At 34.3% G+C, this 22,224-nt stretch overlaps 1 protein-coding gene across 1 annotated transcript in view; it reads left to right on the plus strand.

Moving 5' to 3' along the window:
• The window catches only part of CTNNA3 (catenin alpha 3), a 1,821,585-nt gene that overhangs the window by 1,319,438 nt on the left and 479,923 nt on the right, over positions 1-22,224 (plus strand). The window lies entirely within an intron of this gene.

Genomic DNA, 22,224 nt, shown 5'->3' on the forward strand with positions numbered 1-22,224 from the left:
CTCTACTAAAAATACAAAAATTAGCCGAGCATGATGGTGGGCACCTTTAATCCCAGCTACTCGGGAGGCTGAGGCAGGAGAATCGCTTGAACCTGGGAGGCAGAGGTGGTAGTGAGCCAAGATCATGCCACTGCACTCCAGCCTGGGCGACAGAACAAGACTCTGTCTCAAAAAAAAAATATGTAAAAGTTGAGAAAGTGGTCTTTTAGCTTCAAATAAATATATATCTCATATCAAAGCCACAGCTAATTAAAGAACTAAGAAAGAAAAGGAATATTCAAATATCTGGAGTAATCTAACAAACAGCAGTGTTCAGAGTTTTAAAATTATTATTATCATCATCAGTGCTAGATACTTCTCCTGTAGTGTGTGATATTGTACAGAAACAGGCCCATTCATTTGATATTCACATAGGCTGCTTTAAAAGTGGAGTGGCAAAGTAGTAGTAAATGTCACTAAAATATAGGTTTTTTTAGATGTGTTTTGGGTCGAGTTGAGAGTACATAATAAAAATGATGAATTGACTCAAATCTTCCCTTCCTGGTTTTTTTTTTTTTTCTTTTAAGCACAGTTGTTTAAATTCCCTACAAGGTTAGAATACATGCACTTTTAAGAAAGCATTCTACGGAAAGTAATTGGGTGTTTTCCACTATCACATAAATCTGTTGGCTGGTGTTTGATATTCTTGGAAAGTCGGAGGATAGGCATTTATTAGTATCAGAGGAGCCCTTTGAAGAGAAAATTCATAGTGTTTAATAAAAGGGTAAATTAATTAGTTCTATATAAATAAAAGAAAGAAAATTTTATTCAGAAACCTTTTAAAACTTAAGAAAGCAAAACATATCGAAACGATCTGCTTTTGCTATGAGGAAGATATAAGTATGGTTATTTCACTAAATAGTCATGGAAAAATTATCTATATCATTATACTATCTATATTCTTATAATGACATAATTATACAAGAGCGACAGCATCAAGAAGTGGTTTAGAGCAAGAGCTCTTGAGTTGAATTGTCCAGATGTAATCCTAACTCTATACCACTTAATATATTGGTATTTGAACTTGGAGCCTGTTGCTTGATTACTGTTTGTCTCTATATCTTTGATAAGAATGAAGGTAATGATAATAATTATCTCTTTGTGTCATTTGGAAGATTAATGGAATTAATAATATATGAACAATGCCTTGGATGTACAAGTATTGAACATCAGCTTATTATTATAACAATAAAGACTTTTCTTCATATAGTTTTAGGTTTAAGACCCAGGCATGGATATGGAAAACAAATTCATATAAATTTTGAAAATTTCCTTGGAACACTGGAAATCCAGGCAAAAAGAAAGCTTATAGAACAAGTACATTGGACAGGAAAAAGCTTTTCAATGAACATAAAAACCCCCACAGTATTTTGTATTTCATTCTTATTCTTTGTGGTGATGATGAAGAAGAGTGCCTAAAAATGAAGAGATGAAAGAATCTCAATCATCACTTCTTCATCAAACCACTGAGTTATGTTTCATGCCCATTCTAAATGATGGTCCTCAAAAGTGGAGACAGGTCTTCTTTGGGAGTCAAGATAATGCATATAGTTAGAGAATATTCCTCAAAATTATTTTCATTAGTTCTCAGATCCCTTTTTTCATTGTCATTAACTGCCATTTAATAATATCCTTTTTTATTCTTCTTGAAGAGAGATAACACTGCTGATAGCAATTTCAGAGAAACCCATTTTTGCCTCTTTCTTTCCACTGTGTAGTGAAACTAAAGAGTTAAAATGTGTATATAGGCAGACAAGGCAGTCTGAAAGGACGCTACTTTCAAAATATGACTATTTCCACCCTGGTAGTCAGTATGGCTGAAAGGAAAAGATGTGGCAAATCCTGTTACTGATACTCTGTCCAAGGGAGTAGACTTGGATCAAATTACAAAACCGGGAGGTTTAGTTTGAAATCTGTTTTAAGAGGCAGGTTGTCAAGAAAAAGCAAGACCTTGCAAGCTAGTGCAGCATAGGACGGGAACACCAGGCATCTGAGTCAAGTACATTATGATGTATGGCTCAAATATGATATGTAGCAAAAGAATAGCAAATTGAGTTGGTAGTGTTACCCAAAGCAAACCACCAGAGGAAAAGTTCAGGAGATATTTTTGTGGTTTCAAGTTAGAAAGACGTATAGGATTCTTATATTACTCATATATAAGAGAAGAACATTGGATATAAATGAATGCAAATGGCAATGATGGGGTTCAATGTACCTCATTTTGAGACAATCTTAAAAAGGAAACACTTGAAATTAGATGCACTGTTTAAAGTTAGTTGATTACAATCATTTAGCACTCTATTTGACATATTTTTCTTGAATAATTTATTAGTTGGAATATTAACGCAATTTATTGAGAACACATTATGTTCTAGACATCAGGTCACTTATTTAATATAAATTACGTAATTTAACACCACAACCACAGGTTTTCTGTGTCAAGCAGTCTATCAAAAACTTCGATTAGATCTAAGCCAGAGCTGTGTAGCAAAGAGTGCAATCATGGTTATTTGACTCTAAACATATTTAGAGTCCAAATAAATTTATTGGAATCTGTATAAAGATGCTCATTCGTTGTCCATTATAATGTTAAACTCTGATTGATCATACTATTGAAACAGCATCCTTTAGATAGTTGCTTAACTCTTCTGTATTTCTTCCTACCAAACTCACCCTGGCCTTAGGGCAAAGGCAGGAGATGATTATACAATTCCACCAAACTCACCCTGGCTTTAGGGCATCACGCTTACTTCTCCCACATCTCCCCTCTCTTTGGAATGTTCTGCCTCTAACCATTTTTCATGGATCTAAAGCAGGGGTGTCCAATCTTTTGGCTTCCCTGGGCCACAATGGAAGAAGAAGTGTTGGGCCACACATAAAATACACTAACACTAATGATAGACGATGTGAAAAAAAAAAAAAAAATAACACAAGAAAAACCTCATAATGTTTTAAGAAAGTTTACAAATTTGTGTTGGACTACACCACATTCAAAGCTGTCCTGGACCACAGGGCTGCAGGTTGGACAAGTTTGATCTAAAGTGTCTTATTTAAACATCTTATGTGAATGTATTCATAAGTTGTTCTCTAAGATAACATTAGGCAAAGTGTTATTACTTTTATACTTATTATTTAATTTAGTATCTCTGTCTTTTAAAGGACTTTAAGCTCAAGACAGTCAGGACATTAAAAAGTACTGTTACACTTTACCTTGAAATTAGCAAAGTGCCCAGCACATAATAGAATCTCAATAAATATGTGCTGGAGTTTAGTCAATCATGTAACAGGTTCTTTCTGTCTGCTGCAGAAACAAAATCAAACTACTGAGACCACAGCATTGCAGTAGTAAACGAGTTTAATTGACCTGAAGCTAGCCTATGTAGGAGAACCTGTGCTGTTGATCAAATCAGCCTCTCTGAAGACTTGGAAGTTAGGGGTTTTTAATGGACAATTTGGTGGTCAAGGATTTAGGTTATAGGTGCTACTGATTGGTTGAGGATAAAATCATAAAGGTGTGGAAAACGGTCCTCAGGTACTGAGTCTGCCTCTGAGTGAGGCCACAAGACCAGTAAATTCAAGAGTTATGAGTCCAGTTGGGGTCAGTCTGAAAAATATTTGGAAAAAAAAAATCTGAGGTTCTACAGTAGTGATGTTATCTATAGGAGCAATTGAGAAGGTCACAAATCTTGTGACCTTTGGCCACATGACTCCTGACCAGTAAGCGATTTTAGAAACTACATCTATCTGGTGGCCTCTCAGTCTTACAAAGACAGTTTCAGTCCCCAAACAAGGAGCAGTTAGTTTTAGGGAGGGAATATTATCATTTTTGTTTCAAAGTTAAACTATAAATTCCTCTCAAAGTTAGCTTGGCTGCTGCCCAGGAATGACCAAGGACAGCTTAGAAGTCAAAAGCAAGATGGAGTCAAGTATGTCAGATTTCTCTTACTGTCATGATTTTGCAAGGGCAGTTTATTAATGAAGCGGATTACACAGTAGCTGTCTTGCAAATAACGTTTTAGGACCAAACTGGGGTCTGCTCACCCTGTGCAGTAAAACCAGGTGATATGGTTTGGCTCATCTCCACCCAAATTAAATCTTGAATGGTAATCCCCATGTGTTGAGGGAGGGACATGGTGGAAGGTGATTGGATCATGGGGGCAGTTCCCTCCATGCTGCTCTCATGATAGTGAGTCAGTTGTCATGAGATCTGATGGTTTAAAGTGTTCGGCAGTTGCCTCTGCTCCTGCCTCCGTGGAGGAAGTGCTTGCTTCTCCTTCGCCTTCCGCCATGATTTTAAGTTTCTTGAGGCCTCCCCAGCCATGTGGAACTGTGAGTCAATTAAAATTCTTCTTTATCAATTACCCAGTCACAGGTATGTCTTTATAGAGGTGTAAGAATGGACTAATATACCAGATATCTACACCAGGATAGTGATAGAAAGGCTTTCAGTACAGGGTGCCAAGCAAGGAGGACCAGGCAGCTAAGTGCCCAAATCCTGATCTTCTTGATGGGTTGCACACAAGGTTGTCTAAAGGCAGGGCTGAATGTCAGGAAAGCTGAAGATACAGGCAAAATCATAAATAATACATGGAGGTTACACATTGGTTTAGGCCTAAAAGGGTGGGATTTCTTGAAGCAGGGGCTTACAGGTCATAGGTAGATTCAACGATTTTCTTATTTGCAATTGGTTAAGGCAGAGAAATTTGTTTAAAAATTGGAGTGAGTAGAAAAATGTTAACTGGGTAGGGGGAGTGACTTTCTCCAAGGCCCTCAGGAAAAAACTTGGAACAAATATGATGATTAAAGTTCAGTCTTCACTTCCCCTTATCTGAGGTCTTCATGCCAGTGGATTCCTTAGGTGGGGGGTTCCCTGTGGGGGTCCGAGTTTCTGAAAGACAACTCAGTGACATTAAGATGTTACCATTAGTTTCTATGGGGAAAGCAAGCATCTCTGGAACTGTAACTTCCTTGGCTGTTGTTTTAGGCTACGATTATCTTCTTGCTTAACAAGTTCCTTATTTATTTCTAGGACTAACTAGGTTCCTAGAATTTCCATCCAAGAAACTCAGAATTTGCCTTTATTTCCATGATAGAGATCCATAGGCTTTTAAAAAGTGGTATCCCTGCTCTATCTCAGTAATATTTCAGGTCTCTGTTAACTGTTAATACATTGACATATGAGTAAACTGAATATAATTTGCAAAATAATTAATGAAATAAAATGTAAGAAAATGCCAATGTATAATATTGGTTCATTTGAACAACTTTTACTGAATACTTATTGTAGTCCTGACACTCTTTTTGGTACTGAACATTTAATAAATGAAGAAGACAAAGTGTTTTTCCTCAAGGAAATCACAGTCAGCAGGGAAATATACAGGTAAAGAGGGTTGAACAGCCAGAGCCTTAATAAACTCTATGCATCTAATCAATGGTTCTCATAATAAAAAGTGCAACTAATTTAATTTAATTCTTTAATATTGTATATCTGTTGGGTTAGTGATTACTTTCTTATGTTCCTTGAATTATAGGTAATATAAAATACAGCATGAAATAATAACCATTATATTGAACAAATGAATTTTATCTGAGGTATTTCACATTCATGTGAGACAAAATCAGTTATTATTTTGTCTCATGGTATTTTAATTACCTGTTTCAATGTACCTCTAAACTGAATAAACTTATAATACAGACATTGAGCATTTTCCACTTTGAGCATTTTAACCCCACTATTGGTTGAGCTATCTATTTACAACTAAATTTCTATTTACCACTAAAAAATAAAAGAGGCCGGGCATGGTGGCTCACAACTGTAATCCCAACACTTTGGGAGACTGAGGCAGGTGGATCACCTGAGGTCAGGAGTTTGAGACCAGCCTGGCCAACATGGCGAAACCCCGTCTCTACTAAAAATACAAAAATTAGCTGGGTGTGGTGGTGGGCACCTGTAATCCCAGCTACTTGGGAGGCTGAGGCAGGAGAATTGCTTGAACCTGGGAGGCGGAGGTTGCAATAAGCCGAGATCACACCACTGCATTCCAGCCTGTGTGACAGTGCAAGACTCCATCTCAAAAAAAAAAAAAGAAATGGAATAATTTAATGATGGAACCATCTTGCAAAAGTAAAATCAAAATTCAATCAATATTTGCATGCCTACTAGATGCCAGCTACTATGCTGTGTGTGTGTGTGTGTGTGTGGGTGTGTGGGGGTGTGTGTGTGTGTTTTGAGACAGAGTCTAGCTCTGTCACCAGGCTGAAGTGCAGTGGCACGATCTTGGCTCACTGCAACCTCCACTTCAGTGATTCTTGTACCTCAGCCTCTGGAGTAGCTGGGATTACAGGCACACACCACCAACCATGGTTAATTGTTTTATTTTTAGTAGAGACAAGGTTTTGCCATGTTGGCCAGGCTGGTCTTAAACTCCTGACCTCAAACAATCCCCTGCCTCAACCTCCCAGAGTGCTGGGATTATAGGAATAAGCCACTGCTCCCGGACTATATGTATATTTTTATTTAATTCTTACAAAGTCTCAGAGACTGTAAATCTTATTAACCCCATTTTATTAATGAGGAAATGCAAGTTTATGGTTAACACTATATCTAAGTTTATAGAACTAGTAAGCAGCAAAGTCAAAACAACACTCAAGGACTCTAACAATAAGACCGCATAATTTATCTATATGTTAATGCCACTCTTTATCTGATTGCTTCTCTATATTATGACATACCTGTGGTCTTTTCAGAATGATCGTAGTCCCCGTTTTCCAATTCAGAATACTCCCAGTACTTATCAGACAGTAGGTACCAGGCTTATTTCTATGTCTGTGTTGTCTTTGTATATGGCACACCCAATTATACTAGTAATACATATTCATTCATAAGGAGGTCAAAGAGTGCCTTGATTTTATATGAAGCTGTTGGAAGAGAAAATAGGTATCAAAAGTTGAATAATCAGCAATAAAATAAAATTGATACATATAGCTATCTATCTATTGAAAGAAATAAGTAAAGTGAGTCAACTCAAACATTTCCTGATGAGGCAAGTTTATATTATATCTGGGAAGAGAGGGATAAAGCTACCAGAGATTTTGTTTCCAAATTACTTATGGCATGCAGTTATGGAATTGACATGGGAGAGAGGTGGAAATAGAGCTGCCACTTATGAATATATGTATTATATGTCTATATCTATATATCTACATCTATATATATCACTCTTTCTCACACATGCCAATATTGACAGCTTGAAGTGCTTAGTGTAGGTATATTGATTTCATTTGCCATTAGGCCCCTCAGTCAATAACCCATTTATAGTATACGCTCTGCAAAGCTATCCATTGGGGCAAAAGAGCTTGACAAAGAGAATATTTAAGTTATATAAAAAGCAAATGATAAAAATTACTAATTATCTCATGTTCCAACAGATTATGTTTCTCTTTTGCCTTGGCTGCCAGAAAGCATAGTGACAAATCTGTAGGATATTAATGGTAATTCTCTTGAACCTTATGGTTGGTTTATTTGTATTCTTCTTTTCTATTTTTTATATTTTCTTTGAAAACATGTTTGATTCTTTGTTTTGTTTTCATTTTTTATCAGCTTCTTAGCTTCAGGATTATTCTCATAAATACTAAATTTAATAGGATATAAAAAGCATATGTATATATGAACACATATATGTCTGTGTGAATATGCATATGCATATGTGTATGCCTTTAGGATCTTAATTTTTTTAAGCCATTGTAAATTATTATTATATTTAGGAGTTCATCTTCAAAGTTTGCTGTTTTGACAAGGAGATAATTTTGACATAAACAACTTATAAACAAGTGGCATAAACTTAGGTTTGTTGGGACAGAGAAGTGACATTATCCATATCAAGGGATATATTCTTTCCTGGTACCTGACAGCAAATTATAAAAATTAACACTTAAAGAGCTAAACATATGTCATATAAGTCAGTTATAGAGAAAGCAGTATCACTGGAACATGATTAAATTCACTACATATAAATATTCATTGAAAATATAATGATATTAGGTCTTACACAGCAATGTTTTTTAGATGACAGCATAGATCTGTATAGTAGGATAAAGAACAAAGAAATTTTGCATTTTGGCTTTGATAGCTGATGACAGATTAAGTTTGAGAAAAATAGTCCAGTTCTTATTTAGGTCCTTTAATGTAATTTTATAATATATAGCATCTTCACTTCACACGCATACACCACAGAATAACTTATGATGGAATGTAGGGTGCCATATGCATGCATTTACTTACTCTTGACTGTCAAAGTGAAGTATTATGTTTATCATTCAGGCTATAATATTATATATCTCTTGTGGTTTTTTTCTGTTAAAATTATATTGTTCTAAGTGATCAGTTTCTTTCTTAAAACGTTGAAAATTCACTAGCGCAGAAGACAAAAGAGGCAACCAGATGCAGGAAAGGAAAATAAATCAGAGCCCATGGATACACAGCAATGAGAAAATATTCACAGTCAATTTTAACTCAGGTGTCTGGTGTGAATAATACTATAAGAAAACAAAGCTTATGTCAACATTTGAAATTGTATGAAGAAAGCAAGGGTAATTATAGTCCCCCAGATTATTATTTTACATCTAACCTTAAGCAACAGGCTAGACCTCTAACCCTAAAAATAGAAAGTGAAATAAAGAACATAGATACCAGTGAAATTACTATTTTCAGTTCAACAGACATGATTGGAAAAGGAAATAAAATCGAAGAGGCAACAAAATGAAAACTAAAGGAAAAGGAAATCAGACCAGATGTTGTGAATCTGTTTTTCATGCAGAGATGCTTAAATGCAAGGAATGGCCTTCCAGGCAAGGTTGCTGAGATAATAACACTGAATTTGTGCAAGATGGTTTGATTAGATGGTCTGACAGTGGAGGTTTAGAACTAAAAGGAGAATAAGCTGTGTAGGCTAACTGCACTCTTTGCATTTTTAAAAGAAATTTCATATCTTCATTCAAGATCTTGAATTGAATAAAAGACAAGATTATAATTTCTCTGATTTTAATTTAGTCTTAGCACTAAAAAAAATGTGTTCTGTTTCATGTCTTATCTATCTTTTCCATACTGTACCTCTCGTTTCTATCAGTGTTTTTGCTGTCATGTTACCTTTCTTCCTGACTTTATTATCACTGGCCTCATTACAGTATCTCCACTGGTTTCTCCTACTGTGATCCTTATTATATGGTTGCGTGTTCTATGCGCTACTGTCTTTCATCATATTTGAGTCCTGGCAAGAATTTCTTCTAAATACAATACCATAGATACATTACACTGATCCCATGCAATCATTGTAACTGCTGGGCATATGACTGCTATTCATGCCGATTTTCACTTTCCAAGTTTCTGTATGAGACAAAAAATTTGTTCTTGAGCACATAATTAGGAAATAAGAGAACTATTGGTGTTCCTGTCTTTAACAAGGAAGATTTTTAATTTTCATGCCACTCTTTTCATAAATCTGATCTAAACAAAACTGAAATCTTGTACACAAAGGCCACGAATTGTACTTTGCAAGTTGTGAAAGAGCCAACTAAAAATACTTAAAATGTGCAAAGAAAAGAAAGAGAATATAAACAATAAGCCATGTGATAAAATAATATTTGTAAATTGGTTATGTAACATAAAACTCTCTTAATAAAATATCTTTTACATAAATATTACTCTAGTAATAACTCTCACAGTAAGTCAATTACTTGTCTTCAAACTCTTAATAGCTGTTGTCAGCAATGCCTATTAAACATATACTTATTATTTTGATAGGAAAATTGCCCCACCCCTACTCCCACAATCACCCAGGAACTTGTAAATACGCAATAAACTTTTAAAAAATTATTTTCATAAAGACCAAGATATACACATTGTGATCAATCTGATCCCAGTGGGACAATTCATGGTACATAATGCAATGATGTACACATATGGAAAAAGTAAGTACGTCATTGGAAAAAGAAATGGTCTAGCATTGTTTACCCATGTACATTATGGCATTTATCATGTTCCTTGGAGCCATTTCTTTAGTTGCTTATTTCTATGACTAGACTGTGAGTTCTTTTAAAGCAAAGACAGTGAGTTATTTATCTTGAAATTTCTCTACACCTCACAAAATACCTTGTAGTAGGAACTCTGCAAATACTCATTAAAATGAATATATCATTATTCAATGAAAGAGATATTGAATGAGTGAATATACCATGTGAATATATATATGAGTACTAATTAAATAGAAAATATCAGTTTGGAATTACTATCATTTGGTGGGCAAAGAGAGAGAGGAAAACAATACTGGAAGAACTAAGGATGTTAAGCTTTATCTGTGGGTATCAATGTTATATTTACTTCAGCAATATATAAATGTTAATAAATGGTAGTTTGCTTAGTTCGCTAAGCCTTAGCTATAAGAGTTCTCTGTTTAATAACAATGGCTAATCAAGGATAGAGTATAATTTTAATAGTAATCTTACAATAGTAATGCATATGTATTACTGCATGCAATATTATTTTATGGAAAATATACCAATGCTTTAAAAAATAAAAACTATTCATAATGCCACTATTTATTGAAAACTACAATTAGGAGTTTGGAAATTTCCTTCCCTATATTTTTCTTAAAATGTATGTAATTATATGATATATTGTAGAGAAATAAATATACGAATTTTAAATGAAGGTCCTATTTAATAGATACATAGCCTGATTTTTTTCACTTAAAATTATGTCATAGGCATCTTATGTAATTTAATTACTTTATAAGCAAAAAGCTTATATTGGTTTGTTATATTCTATTAAATAAAGTTATTATTTGTGTTCACCAATGGCTAGTTTGCTTTATAAATTAAAATCATTGTTTCACTTCAATCAGTAGCTGTGGTTTAAATTTTATTTTGACATGAATCTGTAAACTTATGTGTGCATAGAAAAGCATCTTCTTTATTAGAAATGGAATTTCTTTGAGGATGATAATTTGGGGAATGTTTACTAGAAATGGAATTGCTTGAGGGTGATAATTTGGGAACAATTATTTCCTGATCTAATTCTACCAATCCATTAACTCATCTCTTTAAAATACTTAATAACTATTCCAATGAATTGTTGGGAAGCTGTGGTTAAATTACTCATAAACATTTCTGGATCTGCTATAAACTGAGTTCATTTACAAGGTTTTAATACATGTCAGAAGCCTAAGGTGTCACTTTCATCTGGATGCCCAACTTATAATTGAGGCGAAAATATACTCTCTTAAAATTTTAATCCATGAAAATTGTACTAAGTTATTTCAATACTTTTAAAAATTAAGTTTAGTAAACTACATCATTAATTATTTTGCCTGATTACATTCCATGTATTAGGATGAAACTGGTTCAATATAACTAAAAGGAACTTTTAGTATCCCTGTTTTAATATCTAAATAAGTCTAGTTTATTCAGTTCAATTAGATTTTGGCTCCTGCATATGTTTTCAGAGTTAAATTAGAAAATTAATAGTATATAAATACATATCTTTGTATTCTATTATTTGATTGGATAGAGAAAATATGGTATATATGCATGGAATACTATGCAGCCATTAAAAAGAATGAAATCATGTATTTTTCCAGCAATATAAATGGTGCTGGAGGCCATTAATCTAAGTGAAATAACTGAGAAACAAAAAATCAAGTACCACAAGTTCTCACTTATAAGTGGGAACTAAACAATGGGTACATGTAGACATGAAGATGGAAATAACACACAATGCAAACTCCAGAAGGGGGAAGGGTAGGAGTGGGGCAAGAATTGACAAATTACCTATTGGGTACCATTTTTGCTATGTGGGTGATGAGTACGCTAGGAGCCCAAACCTCACCATTACACAAACCTGCACATGAACCCCCTGAATCTGAAATAATATAAATAAATAAATAAAAATTACAGAGAGTATCAAGAAATAGAGAACTCTTAAGAGAACAATTACTGATGCTGGTGAAATCGGGATCTTGTTCAGAGGTTACAGAATGGCTATGATTAGGATCTGTTAGAGAATCTTCTAGAAAGCTTTGTGGCAGTTTCATGGAGAAACTCCATGGAGAGGTAAATAATAAGTATAGACTTTTTGGAAATCTGAGGTAAGATGAACTGTATTGAATTCCTGAAAACATGGTACCTTTTAAGCCATATCTTTTTGCCTTGTGTTTTTTTATTAGTCTTTGTAATTTGTTGTCCAATTCCATGTAGTTTTATAGCAATTTACATATGATAAAAACAATCAGGGTGATACAGAATATTTTGTGAATGATACCGATTTGGGCATGGAAAAAGTCACACCTTGTGTTTGCTTTTAACCTCATGGGCTCCTTTGTCATACATGTGGTAAATTCAAGTTTTTAGTTATGGTTTCCTTGAAACAATTACAAATGATGCTGAAGAGAATTTGTCTCATAGAGAGGGATCTGTTCTGACAATTTTTGTGCACCTCAGAGCAAAATATAAAAGAAAAATGAATTTTAGCAAAAGAATGCTGTACTTGACTTTAAAATTAATTCATTGACTAGGAAAGTGAACTTCCCTAAGACATATATCTACTAATAGTCTTCTTCTCTTTTAATTGTTAGCCTTTTTTTCCCCACGTGGAGAGATACTGTATTTTAGAAGGTAGTAAAGATAATTGAGCTGTATATATACTTGTTATTCTGAGGGGAAAAAATAAATAAAAACTTAGTAAAATTTACCAGGTTATCAGCAACTCATTTATTCTTAATTTTATCTGTACATTTGCATTTTATGTACTTTATTTGTTTAGGGTTTCTTTTCTGCTTTATGTGTCATATACCTCTACGAGGTTATTTTAAACAGTACTGGGATTTGCTTTTCTGTGTCCAAAAGCACAGACTTTATAATTGAACACTCAAGTTGTTCTATATTTTGAACTATGAAAAAGGACTAGTACCCGATTGAATACTGACTGTTTTTTTATAAGACAATCCAGCAACAGAGGCATCCAACATTAGCATCCAGTGTGCAAGACTTGAATGGTTTTATTGCATAATATGGGAGAATTGCTCACTACTGTCTGTTCCTGCTGACAGTCCTGATGCTCAATCTGGTAGTATCCTGAAAGCTTTCTTCTTTTTTTCTTTTTTAACCCAGTGCTTTGTTATTAGATGTTAATAGGTTCTCAGTCTATGGGAGAGGAAGCAGTGGGACAATTAACATGAAAAAGCTCAGTAGTAGAGGAGTTGATGGAAAAGAGTATGGTCTGAGTGAGAATGCCTAAGGTTGTTTCACTTTTTCTGTTTGTTTATTTTGTCAGGATAAGAATGGCATAAAATGCAATAACTTAGACTTTAGCTCCTATACTAGAATAGCTAAGTAGCTAAGGCACTAAACTTCATTTGTTTATTTATTCTTCTATGGCCACCTTCCTGGTGCTATCTCTAGAATACTTGAGGTTCCCTCTAGCTATGATGGCTCCTTATTACAGATCCAGAATGTTAACATTATCAGAGCATAGTCAATGTAAGCTTTGCAGAATTAAAATTATCCTTCTGAAATGCGTAGATGATTATCTTATGCCCAATGAAAATTAATGTGAAAAGTTATAATGCATTCAGCTATGGATTATTATAGCATAAACAATCTTTTGTACCATTTCAATAAAATTTAGAAAATATTTTAAACCTATAATTTTCCCTTCCCATTATACATTTTGAATAGTTGAATAATATAATTATAGAATCACCTTATCTTGAAGTCAGATGAGACTTTAGCATTTTTATAGAAACTTAGCAGGTTAGATAAACCTAGATTTTGAGTCATGACTCAAGTTACTATAACTTTATGAACTTTGAGAACATATTTATCAGCTCAAAGGCTCCATTTTGCTTCAACTATAAAAATGAAATGTAACAGATCTATCTCTTGGAATTATTATGAGAATTAAACAAAATATTATGTATATGTTACCTAGCACAGTGCCTGGAAAAGAAGAGAGACTCAAACAGTATTTGTTAAAAACTCCAAGAAACCAGTTGACAACCAGAAGGTGTTACTGTGTGAAGGCTAGAAACTTGGGGAAAGAATAGGACCAAACTTTTTCTTAGTTATATTCTCAGAAAATTGTAGTATGTTCACAATTCCTACTTCATTGTTCGTAGACATCTGTAAATAATGTATGTAATTGAATATTTTTATTCCTATTTTAGAAGCTAAACAGTGCTTATTTAAGGTCTAAAATGGACTTGACACTGAATGTAGAATGTTTGAAGAACATCCTTTATTGTTACTATTGATGAACCAATACTGATGCATTATTATTATGTAAATTCTACAGTTTACAGTAGGCTTCACCTTGTGTTGTAAATTCTATGGATTTTGACAAATGTATATTAACATGTATTCACCACTGCAGTATTACACAGAATAGTTTTACCACCTGGAAAAATCCCCTATGCTCTGCCCATACATTCTACTCTCCCTAGGGATTTTATTGTTCCCGTAGCTTTGCCATTTCCAGAATGACATGTAATTGCAATCATACAGTATGTAGCCTTTCAGATTGACTTCTTCCATTAGCAGTATGCATTTAAATTTCCTGCATGTCTTTTCTTGGCTTGATATATCATTTTTCATCACTTTTTATACATTCCATTGGCTGAGTGTTCCAGTTTATCCATTCATCTACTGAAGAACACGTTGGTTGCATGAAAGTTTTGGCAATTAGAAATAAAACTGCTATTAAGACACATGTGCAGGTTTTGTGTGAATGTAAGTTTTAAATTTATCTGGGTAAATACCAAGGTATGGTTGCTTGATTGTATAGTAGAAGTATGTTTACTTTTGTAAGCAACTGCTGAAATTTCTTCCAAAGTGGCATTCCAAACTGTCTTCCAAAATGTCATTTTGCATTCTCTTCAGTGATGAATGAGAGTTCTTATTGCTCTACATTTTCACCAGTGTTTGGTGTTACCAATGTTTTAAATTTTAGTCATTCTAATAGATGTGCCATGTGTTGTTTTGAATTGAAATTCCTTGATGATAAATGATGTTGACCATGTTTTTGTGTCCTTATTTGTCATCTGTATGTCTTTGGTGAGGTGTCTGCTCGCATCTTTTGCTCATTTTTTAATCGAGTTGTTTTCTTATTATTGAATTTTAAGAATTATTTGTGCATCCTTGATACCAGTCCTGCATCAGATAGGTGTTTTGCAAATGTTATCTTCCAGTCTGTGGCTTTTTATTCTTTTTTTTTTTTTTTTTTTTTTTGAGATGGGGTCTCACTCTGTCACCCAGGCTGGAGTGCAGTGGAGTGATCTCTGCTCACTGGAACCTCCACCTCCCAGGTTCAAGCAATTCTTCTGCCACAACCTCCCAAGTAGCTAGGACTACAGGTGTGGACCACCACTCTTGGCTAATTTTTGTGTTTTTAAAGTAGAGACAGGTTTCACCATATTGGCCAGGATGGTCTCAAACTCCTGACCTTGTGATCTGCCCACCTCAGCCTCCCAAAGTGCTGGGATTACAGGCATGAGCCATCGTGCCCGGCATCTTTTTATTCTTTTAAGTGTCTTTTGCAGAGTAGAAGTTTTAAATTTTTATGAAGTCCAATGTATTCATTTTTTTAAAAAAATTGTTAATTATGTTTTTGGTGTTATATTTTAAGTTCTTGCCAAACCCAAGATCACCTAGAGTTTCTCCTCTGTTATCTTATAGAAGCTTTATAGTTCTGCATTTTAAATGTAGGTTTATGATTTAACATAAAATGTTTGCTTTACATCTTTTCTTCTGGATAGCACTCTAATTGAAAAATCAGTAGCTTCCAAGTCGAGGTGTACAGTCTGTGGATAATTTTCTAAATTTGAAAGCCTGAGTTTTACAAATTTAACCTGAGCATGTGTCAAAAATTTATTTTTGAGAGGCGCTAAAATGATAAGCCTTGTTTAAAAAATTTAGATAAAGAATGGCTCAATAAAATTTCTCATTTAGAAACAAAACTGGTTAATGTCCTACAGAGCAATGAAGCTGTAGCCTTTAGGATTATCTTTTCTACAAAAAATAACACTTTTTGTAACAAGAATCATTTACATGGTCATCAGATTTTTTTTTTTTTAAAGAGCATTAACTCTTACAGAGTTTTAAAATATCCTAATTGACACTAACAGCAAGTGGAACAAAGATACACACTCCTTGAGAATTAGATATTTGCCAGGTGGGCCTGATTGCAATGTCTGTTCAACAAGACATTAAAAGGACAAGCAATAGTCCATTTTTTCTATTTCCAAGCTTTTGATAAATTTCTTAACAACTTCACAAGTTGTTGCAAGAGCCTACTTAAGACATATTGAGAGAAATATGAAGCCTTCAATGACTTTCTTCTTTTTCGTGTGTGTGTGTTCTTCTATAGAATTGTGTGTGATTAAGTGCTGCAGAGTTTGTATAAGTATTGTTGATAATTGGCTTGGAAATAGCAATATTGGACTTTATTTTTCTTTCGATAATTGTCAAAAGTAAGTCAAGTAAATTCGAGCTTTCTAAAAGCGCAAGAATAAACAGCTTTCAGTGCAAAGAAACTGGGCAAATTTTGTTAAAGTTTAACAAAACTTTTGTAAAATTACCAAGTGACTACAATTTTGACTATTGTATCGGGCGGAATAAAAGACAATAAAATAAAAAGGGCTTTACTTTCTGGTTACTAGATTGTGAATCCTTTGCAGACAGGGACTGTACTTTATCTTTTATATCATCTACGTTTTCTAACATATATTAAGACTTTGGAAAGAAGAAACAGAAGAAAGGATTTAGGATGTAAAAGAGGAAGAAGGAACTTTACATTTTACATTTAACTGTATGCATACTCTGTATTCTCAAGCTAGTTTTTGCTTAGATCTTTCTGTGGGATATTATTTAATTTGAAAACCAATCATCATAGTCAAACTCTTGCCAAACAAATTTTGTAAGTAGATAGATAAGTAACAATTAACTCACACACTAATGCATTCTATTTGCTTTTTAGTTTCATGTATTTTGGGTAAATGGGAAAGAAAAATTACTGTATTCTTGTTTTTGTTTGTTGAACATTTGTGTAGTTGCCTATGTAATGTGTTTTTAATTTATAGCTATGGAGCCAGGTATGCAAAAATTGAAACTTGTTTTTTTATAATTAAATTTAGCTTAACTCTCTTAGCTCATATACACTGGGTAGCTAAACTTAATCTTGACAATTTGGAAAATTCAATCTATTTTGCGTTATAACTCAGTTTCTCTAGAAAAACTAGTTAATATCTTTTTCTCTCTTCTTCCCTTCTCTCAATCTTTTTCTTGTGTATCTAGATATCAGGGGATGAAACTGTTGATAGTGTATCATTTCTTACTTGATGGATTATAGCATAAACTCTCTTCCCCTTAAGGCTTTGCCATTGATATATTCAAAGTCCCACTTCAGGAATTAAAAGGAGAAACTTTTACCTCTCAACCAAGTCTAGCTAGCTTTTGCAAACAAAATGTGCTTCTACTTTCAGTCTGTTCTCCGAACTATAGATTTATAAAATTCTACTTTGGCTGTAGAAAGCCAATGATTTAACATTTTGTTCTCACTGAATTTTGTTTGTTTTCTACTTTCCCTGGGGCAATAGATTTGACCTTTAAATTCTGGCTTTAATTGTTGAAAACTGGCCAGGTGCAGGGGCTCACTCCAGTAATCTCAACACTTTGGGAATCTGAGGTAGGAGAATCGCTTGAGGCAAGGAGTTCGATAACAGCCTGAGCAACATAGCAAGACCCTGTCTCTATAAAAAATTAAAACAGCCAGGCATGGCAGTGAGTTCCTGCAGTTCTAGCTACTTGGGAGCCTGAGGTGGAATGATCACTTGAGCCCAAGAGTTTGAGGTTGCAATGAGCTATGATTATGGCACTGTACCCCATCCTGGGTGATAGAAGGAGACCTTATCTCTCTCTCTCTCTCTCCATACATATATATATATATGTATATATATACACACAAATATATATATACACACATATATATATATGAATGAAACTGAACAACTAGAAAAAATTATCATTTAAAAAATGCATTTCAAAATTTTATTGTGCTACACTTCCTGTGGTGACTGAAGATGGAGTTAGCCAGAGAAGCTTGCACCAAACAAAGTAACTTTTAGTAAAAGATCAGTTCCTTTATTATCCCATGTATTACTATTTTCCAACAAAATAGAAATCACCCTTTGCATCTCAAGATGGCTATAAAAATGATTGATAGAAATTGCTAATAATTCAACAATTCTCTGCTCTTAAATGAATGCATTTCAGCATTTACGCTAATACCAGGACATTCCACCCCTCACCTCAGAGCAAATGTTAAGCTGATACTCTGAAGCTGTTAAGAAAAATCTTCGCTATGTGACAATCCTTCAAAACGTAATATTCTAAATGTGCTTGTTCTATAATAACATATTCTCTTTCTTTTAACCTCATTTTTAAAATGATGCATTTGTTGAGTTCAAGTGCATCTACTTCAGAAAAAAAATAATTTGAGGAGTGAGACAAATGACTTTTGCTGTGTTTAAAGAGTAAACCCATTCCATCAGAAGCAAAGTCTAAAGAGATTCAACAGTAGGAAGTTGTATACAAGGTATTTGGCATTTTTTTCTTTCCTAAAAATTTAAAGGCTGTGTAGCTTGGCATAAAAACTCAAGCCTTCATGAAGTTCTTTTAGCCACTTAAATTCACCAGAAATATAAATAGCAGAGAAATAATCATTTTTAAGAAGTTGCTTAATATTTAGTTATTGTGCATATGTGGGAGGTACCTAACATTTTGATTTTCTTTTTCTGGCATTCTATGTTTAGAGCTTCATGCAAATAGTTGTTCCCAGCATTCTGTAAAGCATTCAGGGTAATGGGAATGTGTCACAGTAATACAAAATTTGTGAGCCTTTTCTAATTATTTTGTGCTATATTTAATCTTAGTAATTTCAAAGATCATTTACATATCTTCTCTAATATTCTTACTATAGCTGCTTTGGGTTAAGTCTGGTTATAGCTTCTTTTCAGTTATTTTATTTATTATTTTTTCGTATCATATATGTTTATATAAGACTTTTATTTCCATATCTGACCTTACCTCTATAATTCTTCAACAAGATTTAACACTATGGCCTCAGACAGGATTATTTAATTGTGAGCAATAATCGCACAACCTTCTGTAAAGCCAAACAAAAAAAGAAACAGAAAAATTCTTGCTATATTTTTATTCACTGCTTTAAATAATAAATTCTTGGGCATATAGATCATACTTTTACAGAAGAGGTGACTACTCATTCATTGTTAGTGAATATTCTTTGTATGTTTTCTCCTCTGCAAAATTCACTAGGGAAAAAATAGTTTGTACAAGCTATCATTTCATCTTTAATTAAAGAGAAATTATATAGTGTATTATATATTATTAATCTTCCAAGAACAGACATTGTTTTTTCTGTAAATATGCTTTCACTTTTATAGGACTAAGAAAATAGCTCTACAATATAAAATTGAGCACGTTAGTGAATACAGAGTAAACATGCCTTGAATACATATATGTTGCATTTGTTTAAAAAAAAAACACCTTGCCAATGTACTTGAAAATGGTAGCTTCTTTTTTTTACTATTATACTTTAATTTCTAGGGTACATGTGCACAACGTGTAGGTTTGATACATAGGTATACATGTGCCATGTTGGTTTGCTGCACCCATCAATTCATCATTTACATTAGGTATTTCTCCTAATGTTATCCCTCCCCCAGCCCCCCAGCCCCTGACAGGCCCCAGTGTGTGATGTTCCCCACCCTGTGTCCAAGTGTTCTCATTGTTCAATTCCCACCTATGAGTGGAACATGCAGTGTTTGGTTTTCTGTCCTTGTGATAGTTTGCTCAGAATGATGGTTTCCAGCTTCATCCATGTCTCTGCAAAGGACATGAACTCATCCTGTTTTATGGCTGCATAGTATTCCATGGTGTATATATGCCACATTTTCTTAATCCAGTCTATCATTGCTGGACATTTAGGTTGGTTCCAAGTCTTTGCTATTGTGAATAGTGCAGCAATAAACATACGTGTGCATGTGTCTTTATTGTAGCATGATTTATAATCCTTTGGGTATGTACCCAGTAATGGGATTGCTGGGTCAAATGGTAATTCTAGTTCTAGATCCTTGAGGAATTGCCACACTATCTTCCACAATGGTTGAACCAATTTACATACCCACCAACAGTGTAAAAGTGTTCCTGTTTCTCCACATCTTGTCCAGCATCTGTTGTTTCCTGGCTTTTTAATAACTGCCATTCTAACTGGCATGAGATGGTATCTCATTGTGGTTTTGATTTGCAGTTCTCTGACGACCAGTGATGACGAGCATTTTTTCATGTGTCCGTTGACTGCACAGATGTCTTCTTTTGAGAAGTGTCTGTTCATATCCTTTGCCCACTTTTTGATGGAGTTGTTTGTTTTTTTTTTCTAGTAAATTGGTTTGAGTTCTTTGTAAATTCTGGATATTAGCCCTTTGTCAGATAGGTAGATTGTAAAAATTTTCTCCCATTCTGTAGGTTGCCTGTTCACTCTGATGGTAGTTTCTTTTGCTGAGCAGAAGCTCTTCAGTTTAATTAGGTCCCATTTGTCTATTTTGACTTTTGTTGCCATTGTGTTTGGTGTTTTAGTAATGAAGTCCTTGCCTATGCCTACGTCCTGAATGGTATTGCCTAGGTTTTCTTCTAGGGATTTTATGGTTTTAGGCCTAACATTTAAGTCTTTAATCCATCTTGAATTAATTTTTGTACAAGGTGTAAGGAAGGGATCCAGTTTTAGCTTTCTACATATGGCTAGCCAGTTTTCCCAGCACCATTTATTAAATAGGGAATCCCTTCCTCATTTCTTGTTTTTGTCAGGTTTGTCAAAGATCAGATGGTTGTAGAAGTGTGGCATTATTTCTGAGCCTCTGTTCTGTTCCATTGGTCTATATATCTGTTTTGGTACCAGTACCATGCTGTTTCGGTTACTGTAGCCTTGTAGTATAGTTTGAAGTCAGGTAGCATGATGCCTCCAGCTTTGTTATTTTTGCTTAGGATTGTCTTGGCAATGTGAGCTCTTTTTTGGTTCCATATGAACTTTAAAGTAGTTTTTTTTCCAATTCTGTGAAGAAAGTCATTGGTAGCTTGATGGGGATGGCATTGAATCTATAAATTACCTTGAGCAGTATGGCCATTTTCACGATATTGATTCTTCCTATCCATGAGCATGGAATGTTCTTCCAATTGTTTGTGTCCTCTTTTATTTCGTTGAGCAGTGGTTTGTATTTCTCCTTGAAGTGGTCCTTCACTTCCCTTGTAAGTTGGATTCCTAGGTATTTTATTCTCTTTGTGGCAATTGTGAATGGGAGTTCACTCATAATTTGGCTCTTTGTGTTTCTGTTAATTGTGTATAGGAATGCTTGTGATTTTTGCACATTGATTTTGTATCCTGAGACCTTGCTGAAGTTGCTTATCAGCTTAAGGAGATTTTGGGCTGAGACGATGGGGTTTTCTAGATATACAATCATGTCATCTGCAAACAGGGACAGTTTGACTTCTTCTTTTCCCAATTGACTATGGGAAAAGAGCTCACACACACATAGTCAACACATGTAACATATACACAAACAGATTGGGAAAGAGAAAGACAGAAAGAGAGACATCGAAAGAGAGAGTGAGAGAGACAAAAAAGAGAGAAAGAGAATTAATGATATGTTCTGGAATTACTGAGATCTTATTGTTGTAATTGTTTTCTGGGTGTGTTTTAAGGAAATAGTCATTAAAGATATTAAGTGAGGATTCATGTGATAAAGCCAGAAGCCAGAACACTAATTCTTTTAATATACTTTCAATTTATTAGAAATATCATTGAAGATGTTTATTGATATTCCACATATTTGTGCATCTTCATTCATTAGTTTTATCTGTGAGTATTAATCATTCTATAAAGAAAGAAAATATTATTGTGCTATAATAACTTCCTGCTATCTTCATGGCCTAGTCATCTCCCATCCAAGTACTAACCAGGCCCGACCCTGCTTAGCTTCCGAGATCAGACGAGATCGGGCGCGTTCAGGGTGGTATGGCCGTAGACAATGGCCTAGTCATGTAAAGAATGGAGAGGACGAGGTCAGG

This window comes from Pongo abelii, chromosome 8 (assembly GCF_028885655.2).
Source record: "Pongo abelii isolate AG06213 chromosome 8, NHGRI_mPonAbe1-v2.0_pri, whole genome shotgun sequence".
NCBI classification, from domain to species: Eukaryota; Metazoa; Chordata; class Mammalia; order Primates; family Hominidae; genus Pongo; species Pongo abelii.